This window comes from Musca domestica, unplaced genomic scaffold, assembly GCF_030504385.1.
Source record: "Musca domestica strain aabys unplaced genomic scaffold, Musca_domestica.polishedcontigs.V.1.1 178, whole genome shotgun sequence".
NCBI lineage: Eukaryota > Metazoa > Arthropoda > Insecta > Diptera > Muscidae > Musca > Musca domestica.
The window spans coordinates 120,586-145,912 of record NW_026712236.1 but is presented as its reverse complement, the minus strand read 5'-3'; positions in this window follow the sequence as shown (position 1 = coordinate 145,912).

The window sequence follows — 25,327 nt, the reverse complement described above, 5'->3', positions numbered from 1 at the left end:
ATATTTAGATGAGATAATCACAATTAACATAAATAATGATTTAGCCGTTGATGATTACAGAAAACAAAAAAAAAAATAAAACTCTAAAATGGGGAAAAAAGTTGGATAAAATGAAAATGAGAAGTTATTGTTATTATGATATGGTTGAGAAAAATTAATTTGGTATTTACGTTTCGCTGAAAGGAGGACTTAGGATGTGGAGAGGTTTGTGATGGAATTCAAGCGTGATAGTGTGATTTCTTTATATTTGGCTGGAAAACCACAAGTGGCTACGGTTAGAGCAATCCAGCATTTAAATGTGAATAAATCGTTTGTGTCTCGTACCATCGCTCGTTAGCGTAATACTAGTAGCATAGTCCGACGTCAAGGAAGTGGACGGAAGAAAACTGCAACATCAGCGGAAATGATTCGAAGAGTAGAGAAGCGACTTGATCGAAACCCGCATCGCAGTGGGCGAAAAATGGATCGTGAGCTGAACATATCGCAGTATTCCATTCGGCAAATATTGAAAAATGAGCTCGGGGTAAAGCCATTGAAATTCCAAAAAGTACAAGAACTTACACCGCTACAGAAAGAAAATAGACTCAAAAGAGCTAAAGAGTTGCTTCGCTTGGCCGAAAGTGGTGAACTGCCGAATTTGGTTTTCTCCGATCAGGTCAGCTGAAAATGTACACTTTCGGTTGGCCACCAGAACTCAAGCGCCAGAAATGGCCGATGGTCGCTCTCCGCCCGTATTAATCGACCGTGGCATCAGAATAAATGCCGAATATTATTGCGAAAATATTCTGTAGGGTGTATTAAAGCCTTGGGCACGCAAACATTTTCGCCGCAGACCTTGGACATCCCAACTGGACTCAGCACAAAATAAGGTTCCTCGCTTCATTTCCAGCGCACAGTGGCCACAAAAATCTCCGGATACCAATCCGTTGGACTATTGTGGAAAGAATGTTGGTACTAAACAAGTAAAAAAACATTAATTTCGGCCGGGCCAAACTTTTAATACCCTCCACCTTAGGGTAAAAGAAACATTAGAAAAAATGTGGCAAAAACCATCAAAATACCGAATATCGGGAGGTACCGTTATATGGGGGCTATATCAAATCATGGACCCATGCATGCAATATTTCGCCACCGAAGCTGGAACCCATTATGACCAACAAATACCAATTTTCAGACAAATCCGTGAAAAAATGTGGCAAAAATCATCCAATTACCGAATATCGGGAGGTGCCGTTATAAGGGGGCTTTACCAAAACGTGGACCTACACATGCAATGTTTTGCCACACGCTCAGGGACCCATTATGACCCACAAATACCAATTTTTAGACAAATCCGTGAAAAAATGTGGCATAAATCATCAAAATACCGAATATCGGAAGGTACCGTTATATGGGGACTATACCAGAACGTGGACCGATATATCTCATTTTCAATACCAACCATCCTAGGGACAATACACACACTTGTGCCAAATTTCAAAGGTCTACGTCAAATAATGTGGGCTGTATCGTGATTTCAACAGACAGACAGACAGACGGACATCGTTAAATCGACTTAGAATTTTATGCTGATTATGAATATATATACTTTATGGGGTCTAAGACGAATATTTAAGGATGTTACAAACGGAATGACAAAGTTAATATACCCTCCTTTCCAAGGTGGAGGGTATAAAAATACCAAAATGCCGATCACATAAAGCAAGCGCTTCGCCGGGAATGGGCCAAAATACTGCAGAGCAACATTAGGGCAGCGTGTGACGGTTCATTGGCCATTTGCAGGCCATAATTTGAAAAAATCTAAACTTATTCTAAAACTTGATGCTATTTCCGACATGTTCTGCTTTCATTAAATAAATTTAAAGAAAGATACAAATGATGGCGTTTGATTTTGCAGTTTTTTTATCTGACCCTATATTGTGCCAAATTGCAAAGCTCTACGACAAATAATGTGGGCTGTACCGAGATTTCAACAGACTGACAGACCGACGGACATCGTCTTAGAATTTTATGATGATCATGAATAAATATCCTTTATGGGGTTGGCGAAGACTTCATCCTTCCACGAAAGAGGGTTTAATAAATGTGGGGCGGAACCAGAATGAGTGTAACTACTTTGAACTTTCACCCTTGGTAGCATATTAAAAATAACAAGTAAGAAAAGAGGTAAGTTCGCCCGGGTCGAACTATTAATACCCTCCATCTTGGAAGGAAAATTTTCAACAAATTTCAAAAATTACCGTTTAAATATTGAACTTTATACGGGGGCTATACGAAGACGTGGACCATACCGCTATATGGAGGATATACCAAAATTTGGACTGACATGGCCCATTTACGGACTTAAACTGCCTACTGGGAAAATAAACATGTGTGCAAAATTGTAGCCTTCTATCTCAATTCCTTTAAATAGACAGACAGACATCTTACAATTTAACGCTGATGCAGAATATATATATATACTTTGTAGGGTATATCATGAATATTTCGAGGAGTTTCAAACAGAATAACAAAGATATATACCCTCCATGGAATGGTGGAGAGTATAAAAATAGGTTTAATATCATCGATTTTCGTACCAGATATAGCTTCAGCTAAATCGGATTATCCCTTCAACTTTTACGAGAGCTGTGAATTTATTATATATAAACTACAATTTCATTTAAATCTATGTCTTTCTCAACACATCAGCATGAAAATTGTTGATATGACAATGTAAATAGTTGATTAACTTCAGTTAATGATGCCATTCTGTCTTGTCTCCTTATTCTCTCTTCGCCACATTATCAATAACTCGCTTAAATGCTTTTGACATTCATTATTGGTGAAGTTATTCAAGCTTCATTTAACACACTCTCTCTCGCTCTTGCTTGAAAACCAACAGCATACCAATGATAGTCAAAGAAAAACTTATCTTATAATTTAATTTAATCCCTCTCTCTCGCTCGCTCTCTTAAAGAAACTTATTTTTTACTCGTCAACTGTTCATAGTTGAATGAACTCTGGACAGCTGAGTGAGTGAATGAATGCATGGGCGTTGAATAATAATTGTGACAAATTAAATTATTGTCACGTCACTTTAAATTTACGGTTGTTGGTTTTGTCATGATAAATTACTTTTGCAGTTAAAGTAGTGAGAGGGAAAATTAACTTACATCGATGGGAGAGTTAAAGTAGATTATCAATTTAAAGGAATAACAAAAAATTAAGATTATAAATAGAAATCAAAGATTACAATTTTGAATATCTAAATCTTAATTTCATGGACTCAATTGGAATTATAATCGTATATTTGGGAAAATAAACCTATGATTTCAAAGAACATCATCGTGGACTGTAAAAATCAATTCAAAGTCATCGGGCTAGAGTTATAGATTTCTAGAGAGAGTCTCTAAGGGCTCGAAAACTATTTTTATACTCCAACATACTACGGAGGGTATATTAACATTGTCATTCCGTTTGTAACTCCTCGAAATGCTTATGTCGGGCCCAAAAAAGTATATACATTCTTGATCAGCATAAAATTCTTAGTCGATTTAGCGATTTCCCTCTGTCTGCCTTTTGTAATCACGCTATTTTTCGAACGAAATTTTTGCACACTTGAGTATTTTGCCAGTAGGCAAGTTAAGTTCATAAGTGGGTCATGTCGGTCCACGTTTTCGTATAGCCCCCATATAATGGTATCTCTAAATATTTGGTACTTTGATGATGTTAGCAACATTATAGACCGGAAACGTTTCAAACTTTTTATGTTGAAATATGTTAAAGGTACTACAACCTATGCAAGTCCACGCCTACCTATAGCCACCATACAACGTTATCTCACCATATTCGTTATTTTACGATTTTAGAGACATCATTCACCAGAATTGTTTCAAATTGCATATTTTAAGTTCGTAATGGATACTTCAAGCTTTGACAGAAAAATGTATGCAGGGTGAGATAAAAAAAAAAACTGCAAAAAAGTCAAATGCCATAATTTTTACATTTTTCCACCATAGTATGGAGGGTATATTAAGTTTGTCATTCCGTTTGTAAGACCTCAAAATATACATTTTAGACCCCACAATATTCTTGATCAGCATGAAATGCTATGTCGATTTTGCAATGTCCGTCCGCCTGTCCGTCTATCCGTGTGTGGAAATTACTCTAGCTTCCGAACGAAATTAAGTAGGTTGATAAAATTTTACTCATATGTGTACTATTCTGCAGGATTTTTGGTATCGAGAATGGGTCATGTAGGTCCACGTCTTCGTATAGCCTCCACATGACGGTACCTCCCGATATTCGGTATTTTAATGATTTTAGCGACATTATTTACAGGAATTGTTTCAAATTTGGTATTTGAAGTTCATTATGGATACTACAGCCTATGACAGAAAATTGTATGTTTAATAACCCCCATGGTACCTCCCTATATTCAGTATTTTTATGATTTTAGCTACATTATAAATATATATATTTTTTAGTTTCGCATTTGAATATTGTAATCGTTTGTGACAAAACTCGCCTATGCATGTCCACGTCGTCGTATATACCTTAACAGAATTTTTAACGGATTTTATTTTTTTGAAAATTGCCAAATTTTTACCAAATTGTGGAGGGTATTAAAAATTCGGACCGGCCGCACTTACAGCTTTTTTACTTATTTTTTTTAATTTTATTGAATGGAAGCAAAAATGTCGGAAATGGCATCAAATTTTAGAATAAGTTTAGATTTGATCGAATTGATCACCTTTGGCACGAATTATGGCCTACAAACGGCCAATAAAACCGTCACACGCTGCCCGAATGTTGCTCTGCGGTATTTTGACCCATTCCCGGCGATGCGCTTGCTTGAGGTTTCGACACTTTTGTATTTTTTAATGCCAACCTTGCTTTCCAAAATACTCCAGACACAATAGTCCAACGGATTGGAATCCAGAGATTTTGGTGGCCATTGTGCGCTGAAAATGTCCAAGGTTTGCGGCCAAAATGTTTGCGTGCCCAAGGCTTTAATACACCCTCCAGAATATTTTTACAATAATATTCGGCATTTATTCCGATGCCATGGTCGATTACTACGAGCGGAGCGCGACCATCGGCTGTTATGGCGGCGCACACAATCTCCATGGCCGGTGCTTGAGTTCTGGTGGCCAACCGAAGGTGCACATTTTCAGCTGACCTCTTTGGCAAGTAAACACGATCATTTTATTTGTTTAAAAACTCCGGGACAACGAATGTTTTCTCATCGGAGAAAACCAAATTCGGCAGTTCACCACTTTCGGTCAAGCGAAGCAACTCTTTAGCTCTTTTGAGTCTATTTTCTTTCTGTTGCGGTGTAAGTTCTTGCACTTTTTGGAATTTCAATGGCTTTACCCCGAGCTCAGTTTTCAATATTTGCCGAATGCAATATTGCGATATGTTCAGCTCACGAGCCACTGCGATGCGGGTTTCGATCAAGTCGCTTCTCTACTCTTCGAATCATTTCCGCTGATGTTACTGTTTTCTTCCGTCCACTGCCTTGGCGTCGGGCTACGCTACCAGTATCACGGAAACGAGCGATGGTACGAGACACAAAAGATTTATTCACATTTAAATGCTGGAGTGCTCTAACGATAGCCACTTGTGGTTTTCCAGACAAATATGTAGAAATCACACTATTACGCCTGAATTCCATCGCGTATAATTATTTTTCTGCAAAATTCTCACCAAAATGCAATGTATACAATATAATGAGCTGTCACTGGAATAATTTTAACAGCTGTCGGACGAGAGTCTTAGAAATGACAGCAGTCTGAAGTTGGTCGCAGTTTTTTCATCTCACCCTGTTGGTGAAGTTGAATATTTCACTGCGTTATCTCTTGTACATCACGCAAAATTCTGCACATTCCAAGAATTATCAATTATATCATATAAAGAGAAGGAAATTTTCGAAAAATATTTAAATATACTAAAGATTAAGATATCATTTGTCAAATATTTATTTTTACAGAGGGTACCGAAGCCACAATTTGGAAATTTTTTTTAACAATTTTTTTGAAAAGAAATATATCTGAATTTATTTTTCTACCTCTATTTTATTTCCAATCTTTTTTTCGATTTCATTAATTAAAATCTTAAACAGGTCTTTAATAACTCTTTCCCCCCTTCGAGTCTCAAGTATTTAACTTTAACTCAATTAAATATGCTAACCAGCTTAATTTAAACAAAAACGAAAACCAAAAAAACAGATGTTTGTATTTGAGGAATTTCTGAGTTGTGGGTTCATAAAATGCCACCCCCCATTCCTTTCTGCCCTTGTCAACGTCCACAATTATAAAGGAAACGGAAATAAGCAGAATGACCGGAATTCACAATAATTCCAAGTTTTGTTGTTTTGTTTATTTTACTATTATTTTGCTGTCCTTTCGTTCAGTCATTTGTGTTTTCAATTTGCATCAACAATCATTTAAATATTTGTCCAATAATTTATAAGAAACCTCAAACGAAAACAAAAAAAAACTTACAAATTCACCCCAAAGCAGATAAGCAACAAAACTGAAAGGCGTTTTGTTTATAGAGACCAGGAACAGAAAACGAACAGAAAATAAACCGATGAATGAATGAATGGCTGGATGCATTCTACAAAAGTTTTGTTAACAAATCTGGATGGGAAAAAAAGGATGAAACATAATGTTGGGATTTTCTTTGTTCTAAGGAAAAACAGAATACAAAAACAGGAGTAAACAACTAAAGGAAAACAAGGGAACAAATATAAAGAGTAGGACAACAATAGTTGATGACGCTGTCGGAAAAAACGAGAAAAAGAAGACACCTTAAAATTCTGATTTTTGGGGTTTTCTTTTTATTTATTTACAATTGGTAGGAGTTCCTTGTGTTAAAACATAATTGCAGGGAAAGTTGTCCCTTGAATCGAATTCATTAAAAAAAACACTGTTTTGTAACTGTTTCCTGAATTAATAGTGAACATTTAAATATGCCATAATTTGTAACATTTCAAGCTGTCCTTCTAACTGATAATTTATTTTAAACTTATCTTACTATTTTTAAAAATATTTTATGGACAACCTAGGTGCTAGACTGATGGATTTTTACATACGCCCAAATCATGTTTTTTGAACAAATATAGAATTGTGGATACAGTTTTTAGCAAAGACTAAATCGTAGACTTTTTAAACAAATCTTTTGAAGGACAATTAGAACTATTTCAATTCAATTTATTCTTTGAATGGACCATTATGACAAAAAGAAATGAATTATTTAAACATAATTCCACGGGCAATCTAGACTAAGGAGGGCTTAAAATATATTTTTAAGGACTAAATTGTGAATTTTTAAAAATATTTTTTAATTTGAATTTTTGAAATATAGGTTTTCGAAGACCATTGGGGCAATAGGGATTAAATCGTGGATTTTTTAAACATATTTTTTGAGAACAATGAACTAAATAGTGGAACTTTTAACATAATTTTTTAAATACCATCAGGACTTCAGGTAGACCAAATTAAAAGAACTAAATTGTTTTTTGAAGGATTAGCAAGACAAAATAAATATATATTTTTAAGGACCATCAGAAATAAATCGACTGGAGCTAGCACTTAAAATTACTTAATTTTTAAAAATATTTATTTAAGGAACATCTGTACAAAATCGTTGAATTGTTAATGCATACTTTTTTCAAGGAATATTAAGGTTAACAATTAGCAACTTGTTAATTTTTATACCCTCAGTCATATGGCTAGGAAAGGTATATATCATTTGATACGGCAAACACAGGCCTCATCGAAATTACGTTTTTAGATCCTTGGTCTTTTTGGACCAAATTCGTTTCAGGAAATTTGGAGTCGATCTAGCGAGGTCTGGCCGTCTGTCTGGCTGGTGCGCACAATAACTCTCGAAGGGAGAAGGAGATTTTCAAGAAAATATTTTACTGCACAGAAAAGGAAAAGATAATCCGATTTTGCTCCAACTTTCAAATCCTAATATTTTCATCGAAACATATTCATATTTTCATAGGGTTCAAGATTTTGAAAAAAAAAAACGCTCAAAGAAAATGAAATAAGCATCAAACTCTCTTCAAGTTTCACACATACAAACATTTTTATACCCTTCACCATAGTATGGAGGGTATATTAAATTTGTCATTCCGTTTATAACACCTGAAATATACATTTTAGACCCCACAAAGTATATATATTCTTGATCAGCATACAATTTTATGTCGATTTATCAATGTCCTCCGTCTGTCCGTCTATCCGTCTGTCCGTCTGTGGAAATCACTGTAGCTTCCGAACGAAATGAAGTAAGTTGATAAAAATTTAATCAAATGTGTAATATGTCTGCAGGACTTTTGGTATTGAAAATGGGCTAAGTAGGTCCACGTCTTCGTATAGCCCCATATAACTGTACCACCCGATATTCGGTATTTTGATGATTTTAGCGACATTATTTACCGGAATTGTTTCAAATTTGGTATTTGAAGTTCGCAATGGATAGTACAGCCTAAGACAGAAAATCACTCATGAAGGTCCACGTCTTGTATAGCCCCCATATAACGGTACCCTCCGATATTCAGTATTTTGATAATTTTAGCGACATTATTTACAGGATTTGTTTCAAATTTGGTATTTGAAATTCGTAACGGATACTACAGCCTATGTCAGAAAATTGTCTTTGCAGGTCCACGTATGGTACATCCCTATATTTGGTATTTTATTTATTTTAGCTACATTATAAACAGATTTTTTTCAAGTTAAGCATCTTAATATTATAATAGCTTATGACAAAAGTTGCCTATGCAGGTTCACGTCGTCATATATACCCTAATATATGGCTACATTCGGTATTTTTAAGATTTCAGCAGAATTTTTAATGGATTTTATTTTTTTGAAAATTGCCAAATGATGGAGGCTATTCAAAGTTCGGCCCGGCTGAACTTACAATTTTTTTATTTGTTGTTAACACATTGTATGTTGTGAAGATGATATATACCTGCGAACCTCTTCTGGTACCTCAGGCAAAAGGGTCACAATTTTCAATACTTTTATCTGTCATTACTAACGAAACAATTCAGCGATTCTTTACAACTTTCTATATCTAAAAATGTCTTTCAACCAGAAACCTGAGATGAATATCGAATTTATAATTTTACATAAAATTGGGTATAAATGTTCCATTTTCTTGTAATTATATATGTAATATTCTTATATGTATTTGATGAAGTATGAAAGTGGAGTACTTCGTAGACTGTATCTGGTCCATTACGCACATTTTAACATTTTCTAAAAATTATCACATATCTCATATAAAGTGAAGGAAGCAACCAAAATAGTCCAAACCTGACACGTCGCACTATTTATATCACATTTATTTAGGTCCGATACGAAATGGACAATATTGGCCTCTTCCATCGTAATCTACTCCATAGAGGGTCAACAATTTGATTATTCAAATTTATTTTAATAATGGAACATTGACTGAGAGTGTACATCTGTCGGATTTCACAACCAATAATTTTTAACTTGTTAATGATATATTTCAGTTAACCATTCATTAGGACTTGAATTTTGAAAATATGTGTTTTAACATACTCTCCTAAAAGTATTTGTGTTGGATATTGTTTAAGAGATGTTTTAAAAAAATTAACAACTTCTTATCTAAAATCCGTGATTTCTTTAAGATTTGGATTGGAGCATTTAAATATTTTGAAAACAATGATCCTGAACTTTCGTTATTATATTTTTAAGGAGATATCGAAAAATTCTCATTAAGTCACATTGTAATATATCTGATGTTATTAAAATATTCCGAAAAATTTATAGAGAAGCTTATATTGTTTCAGAAATTTGATCTAGAAAACATTTGATATAGTCTTCCTGGTGAATTTTTTTCATTAAAGTATTTTAAATTTTCAATGGAATCTATCAAATTTCAAAACGTTTTCACACGTTTTTCACATACTAACAATCTCTAAGCTAAATCCACCCCCTCCCGCTTCCAGGCTACAATTACCGAAAACTGCCAAAACAACAAAAACTCCAATATTTAGACAGCAAATTTCATCAAAACCTTGATATATTTCCACACTCTTCAACTAATTTCGTAGTATTTTTGCAATTGCCATGGCCATATACCTCAAGGTAAAAGTGTCAGAAAACTTTCATGCCATAATCAAAAGCAGCCCCTGAGTCTATTTTTGTGACATTCACACAGGCATCAGGTCAACATGAGCAACGAAATGATATGTGACAATTTAAAATAAAAAAAGAAACTTTCTTTTCCATTTTAATGGAATATCATCGAACGAGGAGGTTTTTCTCTAGAGAAATCATTCCCACAATCGATGGAGGGGGGGATGGCAGGACCATCCATTTATTCAACAAGCATTTGATTGTTTCAATAACTAAGCATATTTTTTTCTTTTCCTTTCTTTTTTTGGCACGCAGGAATTTCAAATTTACCAAACAAATAAATATGTCCTAAGGCATACGTTATCCTATTTTATTCGACGTAACCCGAACACATGTCATCAACAGCTAAGGATGGCATTGATGATATTTGTTAATAAACATAAATTTACATAAATATAACATGATTGTGTAATACAAAAGGCATATCAAAAATAAAAACAGCAACCAGGCGGCAAGTCAGTCAGTCAGCCAGCCAATTGAACGGAAAATGGTATCAAAATGGTATGAATACAAACCAGATCAAAACGTCAATGGATGGAGAGGAACCAATACACCGACTATCGCTTTGGCCCAAACTACCACCACCATTGCCGACTCACACACACATAGCTCACATTCATATCAATTGATTTCGCAATCAACATAAAGCAGAATATCTTCAATAATGTCCCTTAGGGGGTGACTATCGCCAAGAAAGCCAAACAAACCAAAAAAGAAAACATTCCTCTTTCAAACGAACAACAACACAACGCCACCCGGCAATGAATAGCAATGAAGTGTAGCAAAATATTTCGGTTTTTTTTCGCCAGCCATGCAGCCAGCCAACATGGATATGAGACAAGAATTTAACACAATTTTGAATACCAGCAGAAAAAAAAGAAATGAGAAATGACATGGCCGTAAGGCAAATATTGCTTAAGAAATTTTTCCGATGGAATTGCAAACAAAAATGAAGGTTTTCTTGTTGGGAAACTTTGTCACAGGCTATTTGTGTAACTTTTGAAGTTTTTCTCTGAAAAAGATATAGTGTTCTGATGTATAGATGGGTTCCACGTAAAACACTTAAAAGCTTATTTCAATTGAGGATTTAGAAATTTTCCGAACTAAAGTAAACTGTGGAAGTAGATGATTTCTTGAACTTATATTCTTACAATTAACGATTCTTTGTTAAATTCCTACTAACTGAGTTCCTAAGTACTGCATGGTAGAATGAGTCAAATACGATTTCTTACTAAATAAATAGTGTATTTCAGTAGCCATGATGAATAAACTATAATCGAAAGCATATTATATGATATAGGTCAAAAGTCGGTCGGGGCCGAATATGATATCCTACACCTACAATATTGCTGCATAGGGCATGATATGATAAGGAATATTCTAAAAAAGTAAAAAAGCAGCTAAGTTCGGCCGGGCCGAATTTTTTATACCTTCCACCATTCGGAAGGAACTTGAAAAATTCCAAAAACAAAATCCGTCGAAAAATACCGCTCAAATGAAAACCTTAATATGGGGGCTATACGAAGACGTGGTGCTGGATAAGTAATTTTTTGTCATAGGCTGTAGTAAGGATTTCGAACAAATACGAAATTTGACGCAATTCTGGTGAATAATGTCGCTAATATTAAAAAAGTAGTCACAAAGATCTCCTTCCGTAGAATTTCAAAAAATTTCATTGATCAAAATATCGAATATCTAGGGTACGGTTATATGGGGGCTATACGAAATCGTGGGCCGATACAGCCCATTTTCGAACTTTACCAGCTCCCAGACAAAATACTGATCGGTGCAAAATTGTAGCTTTCTATCTCTATTCGTTTTGATTATAGCGTGATTACAAGAGACGGACGGACGTACAGATAGGCCTAAATCGTCTTATATATACTTTGTTGGGTCTAAAATTATAACTTCGATGATTTACAAACGGAATACTATGTATGGTGGAGGCTATAATAATATATTTTGGAGCAAAAGATATACCGGACCGAGTTTCACCAAATGATAAAATTCGGTTGAATATGAAAAAATCTCTTCGATTTCGGATGATATTACATATATGGTGAGCGATAACCGTAAATTCGGATGAAGATATATATCGAAGCTATAAAAACTCTGAATAGATCTTGATAAAATTTGGCAGAGGTAATTTCGAGCAGTATCTGATGCCCGGTATCAAATATCATTGTTGTGAAGGGCATATTACGCATGTGAGGGACTTTAACACCGACTCGGATGAAACATATATATGGGAGCTATAGCTATATCTGAACCGATTTTAAGCTAAATTTGAAGCACTTGGTTTTCAGGCTGAATTCCGCCCATTTTGGCCAATATTAGCCAAAACCTAACATCTGATAATGGTATAAATGCGATCTATATCCAAATCTGAACCGATCTTGACAAAATTTTAAAAACTTATTTTTTAACTGTGTCTTATATGTGGTACCAAAAATTATTGTTGTGAATCGGATAAGTCATACATATGAGAGCCATAGCTATATCTGAACCGATTTTCACTAAATTTGAAGTACTTGTTTCTAGAATGTATTCAGTTGGATTTGCCCAAATTCAGTCTATTTGACCTGATATTATCCATTTGGTGCAAAATAAGGATATATAAAAATTGGCAGATGTGGAAAGAAGCATATTTAGCATGGTAGGGACTTAAAACCCCAAATGGGATCTGCACCTATATGTGAACGGATTTTCTCCAAATGCGATGTGCTTGCTTCTAAACTGAATTCGGTCGGATGTGTAAAAACCCGGGTCATTTCGACATGTGGTGCACAATTAACTCAAAATCGGTTGAAGATATATATGGAAGCTATATCCAAATCTGAACCGGTCTTGGTAAAATTTCTGGGCTGTATCTAATATCTGGTACCAAATACTATTGTTGTCGAATGCATATTACGAGTGTGAGGGACTTAAAAATTACAAGAAAATCGAACATTTTTATCCAATTTTTCCGAAATCATAAATTCATCGGCAGTTAGAAATATTGAGTTGTACCAAGTCTGAATAGAATCGAATGTTAATTTCGCGTTTTATGAGCTACATGGATATTCAAAATTTTGACCCCCATGAAATTTTGATCCCATATGAACAGCAGATCTTATGCTAATAGAAATAATGGTATGTGTGAAATATGAAGACAACCGGATGCTTATTCGGATTTTAAAATCGTTTTGGATATTCAAAATGTCAATCCTTTGTGGCGGAGGTACCAGAAGAAATGGTCCGATCTCTACAATCTTTTTAACAGATCTTGTGTTTATGGAAATATTGAGTTGTACCAAGTCTAAATGGAATCGGATGTTAATTACGTGTCTCATGAGCTTCATGGCAATTCAAAATTTTGACCCTTTGTTGGGGAGGTACAAGAAAGAGTGGACCGATATATTCCATCTTCATACCAGACCTTGGGTTAACAAAAATATTGCAATGTGTGTAATTTGGAGGCAATCGAACTATTACATCACATTTTATAGGAGTTATAATTAATCAAAAATTGATGGAGTTAACCGATATTGTCCATTTTCGCACCGGATGCAAATATTAGGATTTGAAAAGTTGGAACAAAATCAAAATCATCCACGAACTCAATCAAAGTTTGATAATAATATTACGATGGACCAAGTTTGGGCCAAATCGAATAATCCCCTCGAGAGTTATCATGCGCACCAGCTAGATCGACTCCAAATGTCCTGAAACGGATTTGGTCCAAAGAGACATAGGGTCTAAAATCGTAATTACGATGAGGCATACCTTATCAAATAATGGGATATGTTTATTTTTTCTAGATTTTGCAATCGCCCTATAGTTCTCAACTGAGGATCAATGACCATGGAATTTTTTATAAATTTTGAGTTTAACACAGCGCTGAAGCCTAGTATTTTGGATAGTCATCGGATTCAGCTGGTGAAATGAACTAAAATTTTGTTTGAAAAAAAAAAAAAAAAACTAAAATGAACGACTTTACAAATCCATGAAAGGTAAACCTCTGACATTTCCATTGATTCTTATACCGTTGACGAATATAGTCAAATATCGGAGGAACAGGAAATCATATAGGAAATATAAATGTTCAAATGTTGTTGTAAATACCCATTAACACGTCATAGGTTACAATATAGAGCAAATGCAATTTTCAAATTTTCAGCAATTTTCAAATATCGATGCATTTTTAGATATCGTATGGTTTTGGAAAATATTGGTTCCAGATCTATAATTATTCGAAAAAAGGATTAATTATGTTCAACATTCCCTTTTGGTATGTACTGTATATGGGAATGGCGAAACTTTACTGCAAATTGTAGTGTTGTAGGATATCAATGTCGACCTCGCCAGACTATAGGCTTTGCTTACTTTTTTTAAATATACACCCAAAACATTCTACTGTTTCTCAGCATAGGAAGATTTAAATTTAGAAGCCACCTGCCACCTAGCAGCTTGACTTCATCTTTTAAGTAAATGACAATTTTGAAGTGAAATGACTTTCCCCTACACAAATCGCTTCAAACGAAATCGCTCAATCGATAGTTGTAGACATGTAAAACTGAATGATAGTTTCGTAATGTATAATTGTGTCACATATTCCTGACCAATTTTAGTGGCAACTTGGTTAATGTTGTCCTCGTTTTGGCTCTGTTCTGCTGATGATTTTTCTTGTTTGTTTTAGCACGATTGGAGGCTGTATCATGACTCCACATGAATGTTATGCGCCTCGCTTCGTTTTTATTACAAACCACCACCACATTGACCATTGGCCGCCACCATGATCTATCCGCTCGCTCGCTCAGTTATGCAACAAAGTCCGTATAGCATTGATGCAAACCGCTTTAACCAATAAACATTGCACATTGGATTTTAGTGCCGCCAGCTAGCACCTGCATTGAAATGGAAAATTGTTTACCGTTATAAAGAAAGCGATACCAGGATGGGCACACAAAAAAGCAAACAGGGAAACTCCGTGTGGGAATAAAAATGACTGTGACTGTGGGAGGTAGTGGGATCGGAAAGCGGGGCCTTTGGGAAACGAGGTCTTTAGATTATAAATTCAAAAAAAAATATATATATATACCCTACACCATAGTATGGAGGGTATATTAAGTTTGTCATTCCGTTTGTAACACTTCGAAATATAAATTTAAGACCCCACAAAGTATATTTATATTCTTGATCGGCATAAAATTCTATGTCGATTTAGCAATGTCCGTCCTCCTGTCCGTCTATCCGTCTGTGGAAATCACTCTTGCTTCCGAAAGAAATGAAGTAAGTTGATACAAATTTACTCAAATGTGTATTATGTCTGCAGCACTTTTGGTATTGAAAATGGGACATGTAGGTCCACGTCTTCGTATAGCCCCCATATAACGGTACCTCCCGATATTCGGTATTTTAATGATTTTAGCGACATTATTTACCGGAATTGCTTCAAATTTCGTATTTGAAGTTCGTAATAGATACTACAGCATAAGACAAGAAATGGATCATGTAGGTCTACGTGTTCGTATAGCCCCCATATAACGGTACCTCCCTATATTGGTTATTTTGATGATTTTAGCAACATTTTTTACCGGAACTATTTCAAATTTGTTGTTAGAAGTTCGTAATGAATACTACAGCCTATGACAAAAAATTGTCTGTGCAGTTCCACGCCTTCGCATAGCCCCCATATAACGGTAGCCCCCGATGTTCGGTATTTTGATGATTTTAGCGACATTATTTGCCGGAATTATTTCAAATTTTGTATTAGAAGTTCGTAAAGGATACTACAGCCTATGCCAGAAAATTGTCTGTTAAGGTCCACGTCTTCGTATAGCCTCCATATAACGACACCCCCGGTATTCGGAATTTAGATGATTTTAGCGACATTATTTATTACATTCTCTGCCAGAAAAATGTCTGTGCAGGTCCATGTCTTATAACCCCCATGGTACCTCCCTATATTCGGCTTTTTGATGATTTTAGCTACATTAAAAACATATTGTTTTTTTTTCAAGTTTCGCATTTGAATGTTGTTATAGCTTATGTTACCTATGCAGGTCCATGTCGTCGTATAGACCCTAATATGACAGCTACATTCGGTATTTTTAAGATTTTAACAGAATTTTTAACGAATTTTATTGTTTTGAAAGTTTGCAAATTCGTTCCAAATGGTGGAGGGTATTAAAAATTCGGTCCGGCCGAACTTACAGCTTTTTCAAGTTTCGCATTTGAATATTGAAATGGCTTATGACAAATGTTACCTATGCAGGTTCATGTCGTCGTATAGACCCTAATATGACAGCTACATTCGACATTTTTAAGATTTTAACAGAATTTTTAACGGATTTTATTTTTTTGAAAATTGCCAAATTTGTACCAAATGGTGGAGGGTATTCAAAATTCGTCTCGGCCGAACTTACAGTTTTTTTACTTGTTTTAACTTTTTTTTCAAAACAAAAGTTGCAAAGGCCCCGCAGAATCCTTGCCTGCCATTCAAGAAAAATGGTTATCAATATCCTTAAAACAGCATGCATTGCAATAACAAGATCTGTAATAGAAGTTGAAGTTGTCGAATGGTGGGTGGGCGCATTCATTTGACTTTTAATGAAAAGTGACAATTTCAAAGTCACTCGACTCGAGCTTGAGATGAAAAAGAAAATGTTGGGAAATTGAGAGATTATCTGTTGACCAAAGAAATGATTGGATATGATATGGCAAGAGTTTGCTAAGAGAAACCAAATATGGTTTCAAAAACGTTGTCGATTAACTGTTGCCAGTGCTTTTCTTTGCATTTGGAGGTCATCAAAATAAGAAGGAGGAACAAATTATGTTTGTTCTTCACATGTATCCATTTGGAAGTGTGCTACAGAATCAGTCTTGGTTTCTGTTTGTGTCAAAACAAGCAGATACTTTAAATTTTTCAATACCTTGGAGAGTATATATCTTGGAAATATTATGAGCAACCAGTCTTGGTGCATAGGCGTGTGGTAAGGCTTGGTTTTTGGAAAGTCGTGCCAAAAGGTTACGAAAAGTACTATAATGTACTATAAAATTAATAATTTGTATTAGACAAACAAAATGAACTAGAATTGTAGAATAACTGATGGAGTGCAAAATAGATGTACCAAAGGGTTTTTGGAAATTACAACTTAAAGGTTACGAAAAATTCAAAAAGGTACTAAATTTCTAAAATCGTACCATTTGTTATTATGCGAACGGATAAATTTAAAAACTTGAAATTTGGTATGAGAATCAAGGTTCGAAAGTATGTTTTATATATCAAGGTGAATTTGAAAATGTCTACTAAGTGTGCAAACTGTACTAAATAGTACTAAATTTGATTTAGGATGTGATTGTGGAAATGTGTACTACAAGTTCACGAAAAGTACAAAAGAGTGCAGTCTAGACACTTGGTATCGAAATATGTACCATAATTGTATGAAAAATACTGCATGGTACTATAATAGGTATTGGGTGAAGGGATAGAGATACAATTTGAAAATTTAATATTTAAATCACTGATGCTATCTGGGTTGGAGATTTGCCGGTGGGTTTGGAAATGCGCCCTGTATTTGTACGAAAACTACTAAATGGTACTTAATTTGGTATTGGGTGAAGGAATAATGCTGGAAAGCTTTAGTTTGATATTGAGGTCCCTGTCAATGTCTGTGCCTAAAATAAAAGGGGGGGGTGGTATTGGAAATATGTACCGTAATTGTACGTAATGGCCTTAATCGTACAAAATTTGGTATCGGTTGAAGGGATAAAACAAATTAAAAAGTATCAGTCGGTTTTGCGGACAGATGAATACCCTCAGCCAATGTTCGATTATTTAAATACAGGGTGAGATAAAAAACATTTTTTTATACCCTCCACCATAGTATGGAGGGTATATTGAGGTTGTCATTCCGTTTGTAACACCTCGAATTATACATTTTAGACCCCACAAAGTATATATATTCTTGATCGGCATAAAATTCTATATCGATTTAGCTATGTCCGTCCGTCTGTGGAAATCACCCTAGCTTCCGAATGAAATGAAGTAGATTGATAACATTTTACTCAAATATATAATAAGTCTGCTGGACTTTTGGTATTGAAATTGGGCCATGTAGGTCTACGTTTTCGTATAGTCCCCATATAACGGTACCTCCCGATATTCGGTATTTTGATGATTTGAGCGACAGTATTCACCGGAATTGCTTCAAATTTCGTATTTGCAGTTCGAAATGGATGTTACAGTCTATGACAGGAGATTGTCTGTTCAGATCCACGGTTTCGTATAGCTTCCATATAACGGTACCTCATGATATTCGGTAAGTTGTTCATGTTAACGACACTATTCACCGGAATTGTTTAAAATTTAGTATTCGAAGTTCGAAATAGATACTACAGCCTAAGGCAGAAAATTGTCTGTGCAGGTCCACGTACTTCCGGTACCTCCCGATATTCGTTATTTTGATGATTTGAGCGACATTATTCACTGGAATTGTTTAAAATTTGGTATTTGAAGTTCGTAATGGATACTACAGCCTATGACAGAAAATTGTCTGTGCAGATAAACGTATCTGCATATAACTGTACCTCCCGATATTCGGTATTTTGGTGATTTTATCGACATTATTCATCGATTTTTTTAAGTTTCTCATTTGAATATTTTAATACTTTATGTCAGAAGTTTCATATGCAGGTCCACGTCCTCGTACAAACCCTAATATAACAGCTACTTTAGGTAATTTTAAGATTTTAAAAAAATTTTGAACGGATTTTATTTTTTTTTTTTTTTTGTCAAATTCTTTCCAAATGGTGGAGGGTTTTTAAAGATCGTCCCGGCCGAACTTACAGCGTTTTTATTTGTTATTATTTAAATAATTATAATAATTATTAACTTTTTTACTTTATTACCTTTATTTGTGCCACTAATTTTCTTTTTAATTTATTTATGTTTGTTTTTTTATTTAAATATTTATTTTTATTATTAATTTTTTTATTTGGTTGAAAATGTGCTTGCCTAAAACATCTCGCAGACATGTAGCACTTTCATGCCCCTAATTATCCCAAATTTGACTTAATATTTTAAATTTCATAACTACGAATAATTCTATTAGATATTCCCCGTATTATCCCCAATTGCAGACGCAAATAATCCACATTTAAAGTTTGTTCATGCCTTTGGAAAAATAATATGATCTATTATCATACCTTACCGGGTCATTATCACATTTCACAAATGGAAGACAATGAAATATAGGTCTTTTCCCACCCTTGGATATCTGGCTGCCCTTGGATAATGTTACCACTCCCCCATCCCGGCTGTCCGGCCGCAGCAGAGGATTATAAAATGTAAAGCCGACGTATAATGTATTCAGCAGCATGATTCTCCTGCTTTCTTTGTGTCTTGTCTTCTTCAAAAAACGCAGAAAAAAGGACATCATTCAATGCAAACAAAGTAGCCACATGGCCGAGAGCTGGGGACATTTTTTCTTTTTTTTTTTTTTTTTTGATGTGGGAGCGGATGTTACATTTTTGTCGCCCATTCATTCCTTCATTCATTCATTTCTGTGTATCACAAGAAAATATGATTAATTGCTCTGAACATGTATTTGATGTTTTTGGTCATTATTCAAATTAAGCTTAAGTTACTAACACATTGCTCCTAATGGCAATGGACCAGAGAGTGGGTGGTGTAAGGAAACGACCAAGTAGTTGTAAAAAATTCAAATACATTGAAAAAATACGTGACAAGGCCGCAAATAAAAAAAAAAATTGAAAGAACAGCGAAAATATCAAATTTAAGATTTATGTTTGAATACAAAATAAATATTTCAGGACATTTTTTTCATTCCCTTCCTTTTGTAGTTTTTCTTTTATTTAAATCGCTTACAAAACAAAACAGAAGCGGATATTAACGCTTCTGTTTTGTTTCATTCCAGAATGTATCCGCTTTTTTTTGGTGGGCAGCTGCTGCCATTTACGTTTAATCCTGAAATTGTCTATTGCTAGAAGAAAGACAATTTTCTATAGTGCTTGTTGTTTTTGTACATTAGCGGATTTTCCGGATAGGACTTTATTTATAATTTTTTATCTTTTTATACAATTTTGCTTGGCAGGATACTTCAAATTTGGGATGATGGGCAATATTGTCTCACTCCCTGAAAAAATTACATCTCAGGTAGAAAGGTACTATCCGATTTGGCTCAAACTTCACACATCCTATCTTATATAAAGGGTGATTGTTTTGCTATTATCTTTGCGGACACACTCATTTAAACATATCGCGCACGTTTCCTGTTTTGTTTCACTGTTAAACATCTTCAATAAATCACTCTGATATAAATATTGCCACGTACCCGATGGAAAAATGTGCGTTGAAATGTGCGTGAGGTACCAGGCATAGCAAGCCCAAGTATTCTACTTCATCTTCATACTTCAATCGAACATTTATCTCCAACTTTATGGGAATTACCTCTAATCAAATCAGATCTCTGGTTTAGTAAATATTTAGATGTACCAAAAAATCGCTGATATGTTTCGCAAGTTATGAGAGATATTTTGGCCCTTTGTGGGGGAAGTACCACAAGGAGTGGACCGGTATATGCCATCTTCACAATAGATCTTGTGTTGATGGAAATATTGAGATTTGTCAAGTTTGAATAGAATCGGATATTAACTTCGCGTTTTATGAGCTTCATCGATATTCAAAATTGTTATCCTTTAGTGGGGGAGGTACCACAAGAAGCGGACCGGTATATCCCACCTTCACAGCAGATATTGTGTTGATGGAAATATTGAGATGCACCAAGTTTGAATGGAATCGGATTTTGATTTCGCGTTTTATGAGATTCATGGGTATACAAAATGTTGACCTTTTGTTAGGGAGGTACCAGAAGGAGTTGGCCGATATAATCCATCTTCACGCCAGGACCTCGGGTTAATGAACATATTGTTATGTGTGTATTATGAAGGCAATCAAACTCTAACATCATATTTTATAAGTTTTATTATTATACAAAATATTGACCCTTTGTGGGGGGCTGTAATTGATGGAGTCAACCGATAGTGTCTATTGCAGCTGACCTAACCCAGCACTGATGCAAATATAAGGATTTGCACAGATTGAGCAAAATCGGATTGTCCTTCCTCCTTCTGAGCAGTAACATATTTTTTGGAAGATTTCCACGTTTTGTGGGGAGGTACCAGAAGGATTGAACCGATAGTGCCATCTACGAACTTGATCTATGTTTGATAATCATATTACGATGTACCAAGTTTGGACCAAATCGGACACTCCATGCGAGAGTTATCGTGCGCACCAGCCAGACAGACGGACGGACGGACGGATATCGCTAGATCGACCCTTAATGTCCTGAAACGGATTTGGTTCAAAGACACCTAGTGTCTAAAACCGTTATTTCGATGATGCGCGTTTTGGCAGTGTCAAATGATATATACCCCCTTTATCCGTATGGCTCAGGGTATAATAAGAAAACAAGTAAAAAAGATGTAAGTTCAGACGGGTCGAACTTAGAATACCCTCCACCATATGACACAAATTTTGCAATTTTCAAAAAAATTAAACTCCGTTAAAAATTCTGTTCAAACCTATAAAAAGCCGAATGTAGCCGTATATTAGGGTCTATACGGCGACGTGGAAATGTATAGGCAACTTTTTTTACAAGCTAAAATCATCAAAATACCGAATATAGGGAGGTACCACTGAGGCTATAAAACGTGAACCTGCATATAGATAGGCTGTAGTATCCATTACGAACTTCAAATACAAAATGTGAAACAATTCTGGTAAATAATGCGCTAAAATCATCAAAATACCGTATGTCGGGGGTACCGTTATATGGGGGCTATACGAAGACGTGGACCTATATGGCTCATTTTCTGTCTTAGGATGTAGTATCCATTATCCATTAATTAACTTGAAATACCAAATTTGAAACTATTCCGGTAAATAATGTCGCCAAAATCATCAAAATATCGAACATCGCGTCGTACCGTTATATGGGGGCTATACGGAGACGTGGACCTACATGGCCCACTTTCAATACCAAAAGTCCTGCGTACATAATACTCATTTGAGTAAAATTTTATCAACCTACTTAATTTCGTTCTAGCTAGACTGATTTCCACAGACGGACATTGCTAAATCGACATAGAATTTTATGCTGATCAAGAAAATATATATTTTGTGAGGTCTAAAATGTATATTTCCAGGTGTTACAAACGGAACGACAAACTTAATATACCCTCCATACTATGGTTGAGAGTATAACAAGTAACAAAGTAATTTAAATAGAGGGGGTAAGTTCCTCCCGCTTCCACACTTTTGTAAATGTTTGGATTAAGATTCGGTGCATTTTAGGTACAAAGAGTTTTCGGCGACCAAAATACGAGGAATATTATGGTCGAAAACGGTAACCCTCCAGAAAGCCAAGAAAGAGGACTGTTGAACCTTTTTTTAAAATATGGTCGAAAACTCCATGGTCGGGATCGTAGCAGTACAAAATATTCTAAAAAATTATTTGTCACCCAATTCTATTATAGGTTCTAGAAGAAGTGAAAAGTATAATTCCTAAATGCGAGGAATTCGTATATATATATTAAAGAGACATTTAAGGATTAAAGCCGTACGTTATGTGAATTTGTGCATAAACCTCCAACAAAGCACCATTTTAGAGGACCGGTGTTTTTTTTTTTTTTTTTTTTGAATTAAAACAAAGCATCTGAGTTCTTCCTCTTTCAATACTCTCCACCATTTCCAAGAAACTTGAAAAAATTCCAAAAACTTTAGTCGACAAAATTTCCGTCCACACCCACACTTGAAAATATTTCGACCTCATTTTTTGACTTTTGGAATTAAACCTAACTTGAAAGTGGTAATACCCATTGGAAGTCATCATCTTTTCCACTTGACTCACTCCTCAGTCAGCTTCCCATTATTGTTTCTTTGTGGTACACTTTTTTGTTAAACTATTGTTTTTAGTGTAAACGTAACTTCGTTTTCTTGTAAAATAATACATTCTTCTGCAACCTAATTCTATAAAAATTTCCTCTATTGTAAATATAAAATATTGACTATTAATCTTTTCAATAGCTATCTATTGTAAGCGCAAATATAATAGAGAATGTCAGCTGTCGTCCATTACCAGCAAAACATTACCTTCGCGTGTTCGATGTTTGTTAACTTGATGTTGTGTCATTTATTTAACGCTAAACCAGGAAATCTTCGGTTCATCATTTTATCTGTTTGACACTAGGAGGACGCACGACCAAGTGAATTGTAAAAGTTAAAGTCATTTGTAAAATTAGCCATTGCCACATTAGCGCTATTTCGGTGAAATGAAGTGTATCTCGGTGGCGAAATAAATTTTGTTGCTAGTGTAGGAATGATGGTATATACTGGAAAACATAAAGTATATCAATACAATGAACATTATCATAAATTTATGGACATTTTTGGCTCTCTTCTCGTGCAAAATTACGTGTCGATTGGTTTTCAATTGAGACGTTCGGAGCAACTGCAAAATCAGGAACATTTAATTTTTTGGTCCATTTGAACCCCTAAATGTACGTCTTCAAAAACAATTGGTTTTAATTTACTACCTACCCTACCCTACCCTCATGCAAAATTTCGTAAGGATCGGACGATAATTGTATATGTATATAATACCCTCAAAACGTAATGTTGCGGGGTTAAAAATTTAGAAAATTTACAATTCAAAATTGTAAATCAAATTGAAACCTGTAAGGAAAAGTCAAAAGTCGGGCTGTGTCGACTATATGGTATCCTACAACACTATGCATATTTAGTAGAGCTCCCGTAACAAAAGAATTTATTTGAATTAGATTACACCACACATCATTTAGAGCAGTTATAGTTTGGTTTCAGAGGGAACTAATATATATTTGTATTTGCACAATAAACCTAAAATCGGATTAAGGATATTTAGGAGATATATCGAAATCTTAGCCGATCTAAAAAAAATAAAAAAAAATTGGGAAAGGTTCATTGTTGTCGAATGGATATTACGAATTTGAGAGACTTAAACACCAAATCGGATGAAACATGTACAGGGTCAGATAAAAAACTGCAAAAAAGTCAAACGCCATAATTTTTACCTTTTTTTTTTAAATTTTATTGAATGAAAGCAAAAAATGTCGGAAATAGCATCAAATTTAAGAAAAAGTTTATATTTGATCGAGTTGATTACCTTTGGCACGAATTATAGCCTTCAAACGGTCATTGAAACCGTCACACGCTGCCCGAATGTTGCTCTGCGGTATTTTGACCCATACCCGGGGAAGCGCTTGCTTGGTGTGATCGACGCTTTGGTTTATTTTAGTGCCAACCTTGCTTTCCAGACACAATAGTCCAACGGATTGGTATCCGGAGATTTTGGTGGCCATTGTGCGTTGGAAATCAAGCGAGGAAGCTCATTTTGTCACCATTCTTGGGTGGCGCTTGCTGAGTGCGATAGTGCTGAGTCCTGTTGGAATGTCCAACCTCCAGAATATTGTCGTTATAATATACGGCATTTATTCTGATGTATTAATACGAACGGAGAGCGACCATCGGCTGTTATGGCGGCCCACACAATCACCATTTCCGGCGCTTGAGTTCTGGTCACTATAATTTTTTGTTTACAAATTGCTGGACAACGAATGTTTTCTCATCGGAGAAAACCAAATTTGGCAGTTCACCACTTTCGGCCAGCGAAGCAACTCTCTAGCTCTTTTAAGTCTATTTTGCTTTCTGTTGCGATGTTGCACTTTTTGGAATTTCAATGGCTTTACCCCCAGTTCATTTTTCAATATTTGCCGAATGGAATATTGCGATATGTTCAGCTCACAAGCCATTTTTCGGCCACTACGACGCGGGTTTCGATCAAGTCGCTTCTTTACCTTTTGAACCATTTCTGCTGATGTTGCTGTTTTCTTCCGTCCACTTCCTTGCCGTCGGGCTACGATACCACTACGATACCCACTTGTGGTTTTCCAGCCGAATATAAAGAAATCACACTATCACGCCTAAATTCCATCAGGAATAACTTTTTTCCTGGAAAATTCTCACCAAAATGCTTTTGTACGCTTGTAAACAATATAATGAGCTTTCACAGGAATAATTTTAACAACTGTTGGACGAGTGGCTTAGA